The 14248-nt window shown below is 38.8% G+C and overlaps 1 long non-coding RNA gene across 1 annotated transcript in view; it reads right to left on the bottom strand.

Moving 5' to 3' along the window:
- The window catches only part of LOC146768372 (uncharacterized), a 33901-nt gene extending 19779 nt beyond the window's left edge, over positions 1-14122 (bottom strand). The window contains exon 1 of the long non-coding RNA XR_014952884.1: positions 688-14122. This is a non-coding gene — a long non-coding RNA (uncharacterized LOC146768372). The remainder of the gene's footprint in view (positions 1-687) is intronic.
- Between the last annotated feature and the right edge of the window lie 126 nt (positions 14123-14248).

Here is a 14248-nt window from a genome sequence, read left to right as displayed (position 1 = left end):
CTTTACTTCCTTTTTCTTTTTCTTTCTTTTTGTTTTTCTTTCTCCTTTGGTTCTTTTTTTTCTTTCCTTTTATTTTCTTTTTTCTTTTATCCTTTTTCTCTGTTTTTCTTCCTTTTTTTTCCTTTTCTTTGGAGGAAAGCTGATTATGTTCTTCTTACTCTCAAGTTACATTAGGACAGTGGCACTAAATTCAACGCCCTTCTTTTTCCTTCTTTCAGGCAATTGGCTCCAAAATTGGCTCAAAATCTTTTGTTTTACAGATTCTAGGGCCTTATTGTTTATTCTGCTTTAACTCTGGTGGTATAAGAGCTCCCTTTCCCAAAAATGTGGACATTGAGATAAAGGTCCTACACAAGTTTTGAATGTATCTCCAGTAGCATTTCTAACTACAGGTGAATCCTGTATTAAGTAGTTTGTGGTGGTAGCAGCAGAAAGGCCTAAGGGATGGGGCAAGGATATCAAGGTTGTAACTGTCCTGTTGGGATTTTACCAGCAGAGCCACCTCAAGTATAAGATGTGAAAGTCATGGTGATATAGCGTGCTTCACCTCGAGCAATTCCAGCAAAATGCAGTACTCAAGGCTGTTGCAGCTCCAAGCATTGTACAGTGACAGGTTTGATGTGCTGCAGAAATACCACCATCCATGAGGACACCATAAGTTGTTCCTGAGAGCACAGCGATGCTTACCTGAAATATCAGTGATGATAACCTCAGCCACAGCATGAAGTTAATGAGAGAATGTGAAGTCGGAGATGGAGAAATACTGACATCAATTTATAACTGAAGTTGGATCCAAATACAGAAGTTATTCCTGTATATTCCTATACATCTGGAAATACCAATCACATTACAATTATAAATAAATGAAATATAAATAAATTAAAGAAGTCTCTGTTGTCAATGGCACAGGTGCAGACGGAGAAATATTTATAACTGATTTACTTTCTTCCCCATGAGGGAATTGGCAGATTTAACTGCATTCAGATTGGAGAAATTGTGCTGGGTTTAGTCCATTATAACTAAAGAGCCCGTTATACTAATGTAGATGAAGATTTGAAGTTAAGTCATGCTGAGGGACAGCACATTATTTATATTCTCTCTGTAGTTAACAGAAAACATACACAGATATGAAAACCTCTGCATTAATAATTTCCATTAATTTACTGTGTCAAGTGCAGAATAGAAAGTCATTATATTTCCACTGTACATCACTCTAGTGTAAAAAGTTCATAAACCATTAGGATAATGATTTCTACCATTACTTGTCAGTAATGTGTGAAAAGATTTTGTTATCATCCATTTACATTAATTTCAACATGCATGCATTTTGTCAGAAATGCAGACTTTTTGAAGTGATTGCTTCCCATTGATTAATGTAGCCAGAAGTTTCCTGATTTGCCAAATGTCACGGAACACTTTATTAATGGTGCCTGTTATGCATATAAAGCTTTGCATCAGAAGAGGTTTCATCTATAAATTAGTAAAGCTTAGAAATATTCAGTCAAACAAGAAAATATTTCTAGTGTGGTTGTTGTGCTGGGGACTCACTCCTAATGCATACCAGTAGTGATCCTTTGCCTTGGGATGAGGGAAAAGTGTGACTCTTAGAGGCTGAGTTTATGTAGTCTCTAAAGTAAAGAACCATTTGGATATAGTGAGCCATCTGTATGCAATGCAATTTTGAAATGCTGTTCATCTTTTTCTGAGAAGGAACAAGCTCTGCCTCACTTACAACCATTCAGGACTGGATGTCAAAATCCACAGGTAAACTTTAGTCCAGTTATAAGGAGATGATGTTCACATAGCTCACCATCTTCTCCCTTTAAAATAGGACCTCTCTGACAAAACTGGTTTTGCTGGGAATTCTTGATTCTTCAACACTAAAATTTTTCAAGGGAATAAGAAGGGATTCCCAGAAAGAACAAGGCACATATCTTTGGATAAGAAATAACCCTACACTAGAACAAGGACCAGGGATTTAAGTTTTCAGGATTTGACTTATCAATTCAAATCAGTCACACAAACCTCTGCCATCAGCTGTGTTGTGACAGTGTCGACTCAGGTCTTCCTGCAGCAGTTCTGTTTTTTAGAGTTAGAATGGTGTCTGAGACTCAATGGTGAATAGTTAGAATCGTGACTGATTCCAGCTATTCTCCCATAAGTGGAGGCCCTCATTGCCAGTTATTGAGGCCTCTTTTTCATCCAAGTTTGAAATGTTTTCTTTCTCCCCTGAGAAAGGGAGGATATTTTAAACCTTTGATTGGAAGCAGTAAAAACATTTTCTGTTTACTCAATAGAGTGATTTAAAAGGAGCAATGTGTGCCTATACTCCTTTTGTTTTCTCTTTCTATGAACATTCAAGTGAAAAGGATTTTGTCCTCCATGTTTGTATAAAAACAATTTTAGCAATTTATTTTAAAGTGCCCTTGGAAACCAAATACTATATTTTGCCAAGGTAAGCACTGTTGCTCAAGGAGCTTGAATATGCACTCATCTGGGTAATAGGAACAACATCATGTGACTAATAAAATCAATGTCTGCTAAGTAATGTGGTTCAAACTGGAAATGTTTTTGATCACTCCAGGGGCGTGTTTTTCTCCTGACTGGAGAATAAAATAAAAGTAGTCTAACAGCAGATATTTTCCTATGGAAAAAGTTAATTTTTATAAAGCAGGATATTAATAGATCTGAGTAGCTCACCATGAAGACAGCATCTCTGATTTGATGCCATCTTAACTTTGACAAAGTAACATTAGCCCTTGCCTTCATATAAAGTGTTCAATTAAGCCAATTTCTGCCCTTAGTCCTGACACAGCTTGTTGTTAAAATGCACTTTGAGTATTGAAATGCAGACTAACCTGTCATTAGACATAGCTGGGAAGAGATCTGGCATAATTATATACTTTCTTATTGCTGAAGTGATTGCTCAGTATTAGCCCTGCAAATTGCTGGCAAACCATGAGGCATTGGGGCACTGCAAATGTGGAAAGGGAGCCTGAAGGAGTAACACTGGTAGACTGAAAAAGTTCAAAAGCTTCTTCAAAGTCAGGTGAGGGTATTTCATACCCAGGCTTAGATGTGCAATGTGGCTGAAGAAGAGGCATCCCTGACCTGTACCAAAGTAAGGCAGAGAAAAAAAGTTAACAGCTTTGATTCACTGAGAATCATCTGGAAATATTTTTTTCTTCAGAATATGTTTTTTTTTTTTTTTTTTCTACTCGTCCCTTCTGCTAGTAAAATACACTCATTTCAGTCCAGTTTCTCCATTTAAGGACTGTAGTTTTTATTCCCATGAAAGCAGATGGAGGGAAAATCTCCAGTGTGTAGAAAATAAAACAAGCTGTCCAATTAAATCACCACACTGATTCCTAATTCCACTGTGGCCTGTCTAAGAAGGCCATTAGGAACAAAAAACCTCTCTGAGGAACATTTTTCTGGCATTTCACACTCATGAGGAAGGTATCTGCAGGCAGCCAGGCATGCAGAGTGCCTGGAAAAGGGGGAGACGCTTAGGAAACCGAAGTTCTGCAGCACTCTGCAGCATTTCCTTGCAATGGTAAGGAAAAGTAGAAATTATTAAATGGAGCAAGCAATCCCAATCAGGAACTGCTGTGATTAGGGTGAGAACCTCTTTGGTGCCTATCATTTACACAGGGCTGTGGGGTGCCCAGCAGGCAGGCAAGGCAGATGTGGGGCACAGGCAACTAAGGGGCAAAGGCAGAGAGCCATGGGGTGTAGGCAGGCTCTCCATAGTAGGCTAATGAAACACTCCTTTGTAACTGCATTGAAGGGGGAAAAATAGTATTTATTTACCTTACTACAAGGCTGCAGTAAATGTCTTCAATACATAACATTACACAGGCAATTAATAGACAAACATTTCTGTATCTAGAAATGTGGTGGAATTCAAGTTAATCCCTACTGGTACAGAGCAATAGCACTAATCTTATTAAACTTCATATCCAAAGGCAGTAGGTTTGCTATAGAGCTTTCATATCCACCAGTGAAATTTCAGGCAGTTACAGTTTTTAATTTTAAGGTAAACACTGATAGATCCATCATTTGGAAATAGCCAGTTCCAAACTGAAAATGGAGAAACAAAATACTGTGGATGAAATGTGGTGCCTGTGTGCTGCCTTCTATCACCACATAGCAGGACACTGTTTCAGAATCTATGAGTCTTGGCAGCAAAAAGGAAGATTATGGAGGAACACATTTGTTTTACAGAGAAATGCACTCCAGAGCTGTGTACAGAGTAGGAGGCCAAGCTAGTGAATTTCTGCACCAAAATCAACAAATAAGCTGATTGACAGTGTTTGTTGATAACAACCACAGTCTTTCTGTTACACCCAGCCAAAGCAATCAAAACTCAGTAACCATGAAGGGACCGTATGAGTAAGATCTACAGTTAATGGATGAACAACTGCAGCCATTCAAGCTTAAAGAGAGCTTGCTCACCAGAATTTGAATGTTCTTTCTGCTCCTGGTAGCAATAGAAGTGGTTTCATCCTGCAGCATAAGAGATAACCCTCAGGATATCTGGTAGAGAGTGAATACTATTCCTAGGGCTGTTTTACTGTGTTTCAGCTTGTTTTCTTGGCAGCATTGCAGAGTTTAATTCTGTGAGTCATGAATAGGATTCATACTAGCCAAACTGACCTTTGAAATTGGGAATAGGCAAATACATGAGAAGAAATTCAAGCTCTAACAAATAAGCTGATAAAATGAATGAATTATATTTATAGATCCTGCCAGTGTATTAAGAGGTCAGTTTGACAGCCCTGGAGGTCCAAATGTGATAGATTCCATTCTCTCCTGCATACCTGAGCAGCCATTCATACATATTTAGTAACAAGGTGCATTATCACTATTTTGGCTCTTCATGCAAATGGCTCTCCAATAAATCTCTATGTAGAATGCATTGTGTGGTACAGAAAACTACGTATTTGTGGGTCTGAGTGTTCATGAAATTCCTGAAAACATTAACAAGACCAGTCAAAACAAAGAGGGGGAGAGATGAATCAGATTATGGCATATGTCTAAAACCTTAACAAAGGGCTGGACAAGGACCTGTTTTGAGCAGGCAGCAACACCCTTTTCAGCAGTTCTTGACAACGAACACATCCCTGGGTCTGTGCAAACAAATGGGAGGAACCCAATTGAGCAGATGTGGCAGTGAGTGGTATAGGTTCAGGACATGACCACCAGCATAGGGTGAAGTAAACTTCCACCAAAAGAGCACTAGAGTCACTAGTTTTAAAGTTCTTATCATTTAGTGACTGTAGGCAGTTTCAGCAACATGGTTTGAAAGACCTACACCCTAACTCAGGTTTATTTTGTGTAAAATTGTATATACTTCTGGAGTTCTCCAGAAGTGCTGGTGGAAATTTAAATCATCTCTTAGCTTGACTATTTTTCTAATCAATGGATCCTTGACATGAGTTGAGAACCTGACCTGCCATGATCCTAGAGCCCATAGCTCCATGTAGAGTAACAGAGTGTTCTTCCAAGAACTCCAGGCATAATCTGTGCCATCAGTGGGTTTGCAAACTCAGTTTTTAGTTAGGCTTTTAGAAAGATTGGCACATGCAGTTTGTATACTTCTTAAATTGTGGCCTCACTCCATAGTTGTATTTGATTTCTGTATATGAGCCCTTAAAGCATTTTGGAATTTCTCGCTAAAAGAGAAAAGCAATTTAATATAAAAATCTGTTTCCTATTTCTAATTCCTAACAGCAAGGTAAATAAGAAGTGTTGAGAATTACATGTGATTGGAAGATTTGAGGTTTCCTTAGAGCCATTTCAGTGGTATTTTGAACCTTCCTAGCAAAACAATATAATTTCCTTTCTTCACATTCCTAACTTACCAACATGTTTACATTTTCAGCAGAACATTTCCATTCTTGGCTGTGCTGAAAGGTGATACTCTGTTTACTGGATATAACACTGAGCAAAATCCCTTCAACCTTTTAAATTACTTCAGGCTGAAAAGTATAATCCATTATCCAAATATTCTCCCAGTGTTTTTCTAGTAGAATAATATAGCACAACTAGTTGAAGATAAAAGCTTGACCTGTATATAGCAATTGCCAAGGATTTCTTTGGCTGGAGATGAAGGAAGAAGGTTTAAAATAAGACTACCTCTCTGTGTGCTCAGTGAGTCTTTTGCTTAGATTGTAGCATTGTGCAAAACACCATTTGCATCCCTCTCTATAAAAATTTCCTCTGACTGTGTGGATAAGAGGCTGGTACTGAGACCACCATGCTCAAATTGCCATTAGCAATGAATAAACACTATGAAGATGTAAATCCAGAGTCCTTTAATATATTTTAAAGGAAAAGGAAACAAACTCTATTCCCCAAAACAAACAAACAAACAAAATCCCCCATTACTTTGATACAATGTGAATTTAAACATTAATATGTATATTCATAGAAACACAGCATGTGTGTGTGTGCATGTACACATACCCAGACATGCACAAGCACACCCTTCCTCTATTTAAAAAAAAAAAAAAAAAAGAAGTAATAATTGTAAATCCTTCGGCACTCTGGTCTCCATTATTCTTCATATTAAATTGACTGTCTTTCATTGTGAGGTTACAAGCCATGTGCACAGATAATTAGTCTCCATGCAAATATTGGTTAGTCAAAGAGGGGACATTGCTTATTTCCTGGAAGATATGAACTTTACTGCACTATTGGAGTCATTTAAATGGTATCCTCTTATTATGAAGAACTTATGTATAACTCATTATTCATTTTTTTCTTTTAAATAAAAATAATTAAACATACACCCCTTCATTTCTTTTTAGCTGCATTTTAAGCTGTGCAATGTAACATGATCACTTGAACTCAGCAGCATTTTTTGCTTTTGCCTAAACATTTTGTAGTAAATTAGAGAATCAAGAGATCATCCCATCTATCCTTTTACCCACAGTAGTCAACTGTACATTAGCTGACAGATGCCAATCTATTCTGGGAGGCTTCCCAGGAAATCTATCCCTGTGCACTGCTATATTTACCACTGGAAAGTTTTTTCCTGATATCTATGCCTAATCCCTTGTGTTGCAAGCTGCGTCTATTAATACACACTTTTACTCTTTTTCTACCCTCCATCTTTTTTCTTACAGAGTCCCTAAAAATGTATAGAGTGTTTCATCAGAACTTTTAAAATAGAAAGAAAATAAAATTGTACTTTCTTGCAGGTTTTGGTCCTGTTGATACAGTGCAATAAGCTTTTTTTTTTTTTTGGACAGCAGACTGATATTATTCACTCAAACAAAACATATACCCAGGTTCTTTTCTGAAAAATTCCTATCTGTCCAGAAGTTCACCAGGCGTATTCATGCAAGTCAGTGCTTCTGCCGGGTTTAGAAACTTCTACGTGTCCTTAAGACCATGGACTCATTTTGTGTTCTTTCTTCCCTTTCTCTCTTTCCATGTTGGTACCCCGTAGATTTAGGAATCATTATCCTTTCCATCATCCAGCTCATTAACAATAACATGGAAAGGTGGTGGACACAAGATGAATCCTTACAGAACACTGTATTGGTGCCATTAGTAACTCCCCTGAATATAGTTCAGCAAATTTTGTACTCAGAGTCTTATTTGCAACTTTATCTGCTCCTAATGGTTTTGAACCTATGTCTCAACCTGCTGGTTAGCTTCTGTGGGTGTACAGCATGGACCCCAGTCTAAAACTGGGATTGGAATCTCCTCCAAGAGACCACCAGTACTACTACTGTGGCTGTATGAATTAATCAGAGAGTCATTAAGGTTGGAAAAGCCCCCTAAAAACATCAAGTCCACCTTTTGATGCCAGCCATCGATTCTGCAGTCCAGTTGATGCAGATAGTGACTGGGGGACTGTCACCAGCTACCCTTTCTGAATTAACACTTACAGATCCATCACAAGAAGAGGCCAAGTAAAAGTAGTTTTCATGGAAGTCTGAGGTTTAGTCAAGGAGTTTTAATCCAGCTTTTGTCAGTATCCCAAGGTCCTGCAGTTACAATTTTGCATGTGTGTATCTACATCTCTCAATTAAGGTGATGTGAAACCTGCCTCCTCTCCTCTGTCTCCTCCACTTCTGGGAAGAAGAGCACAGATAGATAAGGTCTCAAAAGACCCACACTTTGTGAAGGGAGAGACACCACTGGGATTTCTACCTGCTCACAGCTGGAGAACATAATCTCAACCCACCATATACACAGAAACACTTCACAGATGTGAAGGACGCAGAGGTTTGTGTGCTCCCTTGCTTGTTTAAAAAAAACATAGTAGAGTGGTTCTGTTTATTTTTTCATGGCAGAGCTGCATTAAAGTTCATGTACTCCCTGAAGATCAGAAAGACTTGCTTGAATCTGGAGCGCTCTGGGTCTTCTCTTGTGTGCCCAGGACATGTAATCAGGCTTAACAGAACACAAAGGGTCACAGACTGAGCAAAGACTGCAAGTCTCTTGGTCTATCAATCTCTAGTCATGGCCACCTGTGAGACTGACCTCTCCGAAACCAAATCCTCCCTGTACTCACAGGGAGCTTACACAGCTTTCTTCGCTCCTCACTTCCTCAAAGTTTTACAACATACTCATGGAGGATTGGGATGCAGATCCTCTCCTAAGCGGTTTTCCAGCTTGGAAACACCTCATTTGCACTCTCAGGGGTAGGGCTACTTACAACCTGTATTCACTGGAGGAAGACTGATGTGTCCTTGCCCTATATCTGTCACTGTTTAGCCTCCAGTTGGGCAGACAGGTACATAGGGTTCATTCAGGACAATCTTAGTATAGTCTAATGCCACTAACAGTTGTTTTTTTTTTTGTGTTTTTTGGTTTTTGTTGTTGTTGGTTTTTTTTTTGTTTTTTTTTGTTTTTGTTTTTTTTTTTTTTGCAAAGGCAGCCTGACTGTGAGATTATCTAGAGTCTGGATAGCTGGATATTATTCTTCCTGCCTTCTGTCTTGTAATTCCCAACAGTAATCTCTTATCTAAATATTATACAATGAAAAAACAGGAGATTGGCGTTGGTAAAATGAATAACAAGTTATTGAGAGTAATTATTCTGCAATTTATCTGTAGTCCACAGCCTCACTTCATCTGATGTTTATTTTTTCTGATCCAACATTTTGCTCATTTGTTTTTTTACTTGAGTAAAAACATCCTTAATGACTTTTTCTTGTCAAGAAAAAGAAAGTTCTTTAGCAGAAAAAGAAAGGCTGAACAGAGAACAGCTTTCACTGGCATATTTGTTTTGACCGCTTCTTACTTTATAACATATGTGGGAATAATATGTAAAGCAATACCACTAATGATAGGATCTCCTACAGTAGCAAGGTAGGCAAGTTCTATGATACACAGGAAAAATAAATAGACAATGCACTGTAAAATAGCAATTTGCCACAATGTGTCAGGGTAAGCTCCATAAAACAGCTGGGAGAAATCTAGCAGCTGTTAATGGGCACTGATGATACACTGGGACATGAAGCTCAATAGGAAAAGAGCTGTGGAGTGAAACAGCTGAAATTCCTAATGTAGACACCATGACCAAGGAGATGAAGCAGAGCAACAAAAAATGAGGAAAGATATTAAATCTGAGGAAAAAAGAATATCTGAGCTTAAATTATTGCAGCATGCAGTGAGATTTTGCTGCTCTGGATAACAGAATGTCTTGTTGCAGTGACTTCATTACGGTGGCAAACACATAGCAGCCCAGTGCTACTTAAGGACATGTTTGAATCATCTCAGGCTATTTAGTTTAGATTTGAAGCACCTGTCTTGAAACCAGGAAATTCAAAATAATGCCATCACAATAGAGCTCCAGGTATGTAGTCAAGAAAACTAAAGTGGAAATGAAGACACAATACATTCAGTACTGGGAACATGAAACCAATTTCCTGAAAAATAAAAACATACAAAAACAAGCACCCCATATAAATCTACTACCTCTATTTCTATTTTCTGTTCCACAGAGTCTTATATTTCATTCACAAGCATAACCTCTGAGCATTTTTCCATATTTCCTAAGCAACATGTCTACGATCTTTGATCTAATTCTTTTGTTCTTCTGCAGAGAAGCATGGACAGTGGTGTCTCTTCTTTATGTTTGGTTTCAAAAGGACTTTTGATTCATTTTTTACATGCAAGCTACTATAAAATTCCTAGGGGAGAATGAAAGTGCTATGATTCATGATTGTTGGTAGTTCATTGGAAAACCTATTTAGATAAGCTTCTGAAAAAGTTTTGTTCATTGAGGAACACCCACATCCACACACACACACCCTCCCCCAAAACCACTAAGAATTCCTGTTGGATATTTTATAAAGCTGCATTAATAAAAGCCTTATACTTTTGGGGTCAGGTGGGTATTTCCTACACCCATTGCCTGGGAATGAAGGGAAAAAAATGCAGAATTTTGTGAAGATTTGAATGTGAAGGGATTTTGTAGTGTAGCAGTGGCCATTTTCTCCCTTATGCCTGATACTTCTTGTGCTTTTCTTCTCAGGTTGCTGCTACCTCAGGCCTAAAGACAGAGATCGTGACACTGCAGTGAAGAGCTCGAATTTTCCTTAAAGTAGACTCATTTAGCTTGTCTCTATTTGCTAATCTTCTTTTGCAGCCATACTAGGCAATCAGAGGAGTAGTGAGAGAGTGGGGAAGGTGCAAATGGGAAATGAGAATAACCAGGTGCTTGAGGCTCTCTGACCAGCTGTACAAAACCAGCATTTCCAACCCAAGAATCAAGGAGGAAGAGGTGGGCCTGGGATGTGTTTGGAATCTGGAATGAGAAGTAGCTGCTGTTGCCAAGTGTTTAGATGGAGAAGGGCGTGTTCTGGGGAGTTTGTGTGCTGAAATCACTTGAGCTCCCCAGCTCACAAATGCTAAAACAAGGACTCTCTCAGCTGTTCAATCCAGCTGTCTTCTAGAGCTGGATAGCTACAAACCTCATGATCTTCTCCATCCTGCAGCATGCCATGAAGATGAGCAGGCTTGCCAAGCTTTACCTCACCATTTATGTTGCATGTACCCTGCTTCCCCAGCCACATTGCCTTGTTTTAGAGAGCTGGCAGCAAATGGAAAATCTATGTAGGATCCGTACATGTTTTTACAGCTTCCTAGTCACAAATATGACAATGTGTAATAAAGTTCTCATAAGGACTAATCCTTGCTGTGACAATATGCAGTAGCCAACTTGGGTTCTGCAGTTGCCACTGCTGTCATTAATTTCTCCCTGAAAGGTGGGTCCTCTGAGGGTACTATAGGAACACCTGTTTCATCAGGGCCGAGGGATGCACTCAAGCACCTATCAAACACATGTAAGGGAAGGCTGATGTGGAAAGTTATGTGTGCTCTAAAGGGAAGAGTCTAAACTCAATGATAAACAGTGCTGCACAAGGCCTGTTCCGACCTCATTTTCATATTTACACTTAGTATTTAGCCATAAAATACTGCAGCTTACAAGTGGTCGTGTTGGCACCATTTTGGAGTCCTGGCCTTAATAGTTTATGCAATAGGCATTAAAGTTAACCATGAAAGTATTTTTAAAGAAGCAAACATTCATGTGCTATAAAGCACATGATGGAGGACCTAATCAGATGGAATGCATTTTTCTTATGATGTGCAAGTCTAACCTAGTATTGCAAGTTTTAAAATCTAGAATTCCTCAATCAGAAAGTTTACTGTGGGCCCACAATGCCTTTCTGCGTTTCTATTCCCAGCTAAAGGGTGTAATTATTCCTTTGTAATTTTCACAACTAAAAATGAACATTGCCGTGAGCTCACACAGATAGAAAAGCTCTTTAAAACCCTTGCCTCAGCTTTGCAGACTGCTCCTGTTGTTATCAGCAAGTTTCACACAGCTTTTGTCATCACACTTTTCTGTCTGTCATCAAAGAAAGTGTAATTTTTGGTTCTTTTATTCAGCAACTAGCTCAAGAAAGGAGTCAGATGGTATATATGCATTTCTGTAAATCCAGGTTTCTATGTCCTCATCACCTGCACTGACACCCAAAGGGACACCTTTACCAGTATAGAGTAGTTCACTGTGAATCAAAATCAAGCCCACCTGGAATGGAAACAGGATTTAATGTCAATACCTGCCGAGCAGTAAATGGATGTGACATATTTGCAGCACTTGATTATAAGGAGAGCAAGAGAAATGCACCCTTTCCTTCAGATTTGTGAGGGCACTGATCCTTACTCTGCAGTGTGAGGATCTTTGTGTCTTAAAAGCTTTTTAGAAGTAAGAATGCCAGAAAAATTATTTTGCACATTTAATCCAGTCCTATCAACTAGGAATTTTAGTTTGAAAATGTAGGCCAGGTCTTAGAAATGTAGATCAGAGGTCTTCTGCATTTTAAATAATTAATTTTCTATCTGTTTACTTTCCACAGTCGTTGTGAAGTGGTCTTTATGAAGCATCACAGATAGAACCTTTCTGTTTGCTAGAATAGAGGTGATTTACATGCCAGTATAGAGAGTGAGGAGGGCCAGAGAAAGCAAAATGAGTCTTTGACACCTCAGAAGTGATGGCAGGCATGTGATGAGTGGCACGTCACATAATAAATCCCAAGGAACACCTGTTAGCATCGTAAATTGAGTGGAAGAGCTACGTGTTGGGCTGAGCCGGTGCATAATTGGAACCCTGGAATGTATTTGTGCAGCCTGCAGCAGGAGTCCAGAAATACGTGGACTTGGCAAAAACCATCAGTAGCGTCAAATAATTATGAAATACTTGAAAGCCCCAGGTAAATAACCTCTTCAGAATTGGCAGGCGTCAATGGGTCATTCTGTTCTTTCTTTCTTTATATGGTGAGCTGTTGTAAATCCTCAGTGGAAAATCCAGTGAGGCAGACAAGGGACAATGCAATCAGCAATCCAAGCAATAAGAACAAAAAGAAGAATGGCACTTACAAATTTTCCTATAAACACCACAGTCCTTTCCAATTCCAATCTGATAGAAAGCATTTAGCTGAGTAGCTTGGCTGAGTGAAGTGGAGTTTTTACAAGTGTAACACAAAGGACCAATACATTTGATTTGGTGGACGTGTAAGCTATAACAATAATATTCAGCAAATTCAATTCCTTAATCATTATGACCATAAGAACCAAGTGTTTGTAATGTTCTCAGTACATGCAGTGAGTAATTACATCGGATTTTAATAAGACTTGCTGTGAATTGTTGACCAATGATTCACTATGGGGGAAAAATTAATTAAATTTTAATGTGAAAAGTTATCGTTAATTAAAAGCTGTATGAAAAATAGCCATAAAATGTAGTTAAGGTGTACAGATTGAAATTACTAAAAAGGCATATAAAGAAAGGAATAAGACGTTTTTGAACTGGATTTTACCCTACAGGTTTTATGCCTAAAAAGTCCAATCCATGTGCAAATTCTCTTCTCCAGCCATGAAAAATCTGCCTCAGGAAGATGAGCACCCTGTGATAGATGATAGTTTGCACCTATGGCTGTAGAGATAGAAATGGGCTGTGGGATCAATAGGTGGGTTGGAAAGACATTTACTGTCACACACTCTGTATGCTGATCTCTGCAGGGTTTACAAAGAAAAAGACTGTGATAGCTAAGCAACCAGTGCAGGAACACTGGCAAATGGAAATAGCCTTGGGGTGCATTGCACTCTAAGCCCCCACCAGATATGCCGCTGACTTCATCTATGTTTCCAACCCCTAGACTTTGCTTTCCAGTCCCTACAACGTCCTTTATACAGAGCCCTTTAAAAAACACTCCAGTTATGCAGAAGCTGGAGAGAAAATGACAGAAAGAAACTTGGGCACAAATCCCAAAAGTGACTTAAGTATATTTTATGGTTCTCAATGAAAAATTTTGATCCTCAGGGTTGCAGCTGTGTTGCTGCCCAGCTGCACTGTACTTGGTCTACTGCAGGGTCCCCCCAAATCAGGACCTGCTTTTGAGCATGACCAGAATACAAAGAAGATGTGGTTAAGAGATGGTAAGTCCCGAACCCAGTTCATTAATAACTCTAATTAGGATAATGTTTTCTTCATTTTCTGAGAAGCTTGGACAGAGCCTGGTACATTTTTGTAACAGCTACTTCACCAAAATTAATGAAATGAAAAAACATGGCTTTTCTCCTTTTTTTTTTTTTTTTTTGGTTGTTGTTGTTGTTGTTTTGTTTTTTGGTTGGTTTTTTTTTTTTAGGCAGGGGATTTTGTGCAGGAAGTTTGAGCTGATTGGGAGGCTTTTGCTTTCCTACACGTTGTGCTGTCACTC

This window comes from Lonchura striata, chromosome 2 (assembly GCF_050655825.1).
Source record: "Lonchura striata isolate lonStrDom1 chromosome 2, ASM5065582v1, whole genome shotgun sequence".
Taxonomy (NCBI): domain Eukaryota; kingdom Metazoa; phylum Chordata; class Aves; order Passeriformes; family Estrildidae; genus Lonchura; species Lonchura striata.
The sequence above is the reverse complement of the archived record's forward strand: the minus strand, read 5'-3'. Positions and strand labels throughout refer to the sequence as shown.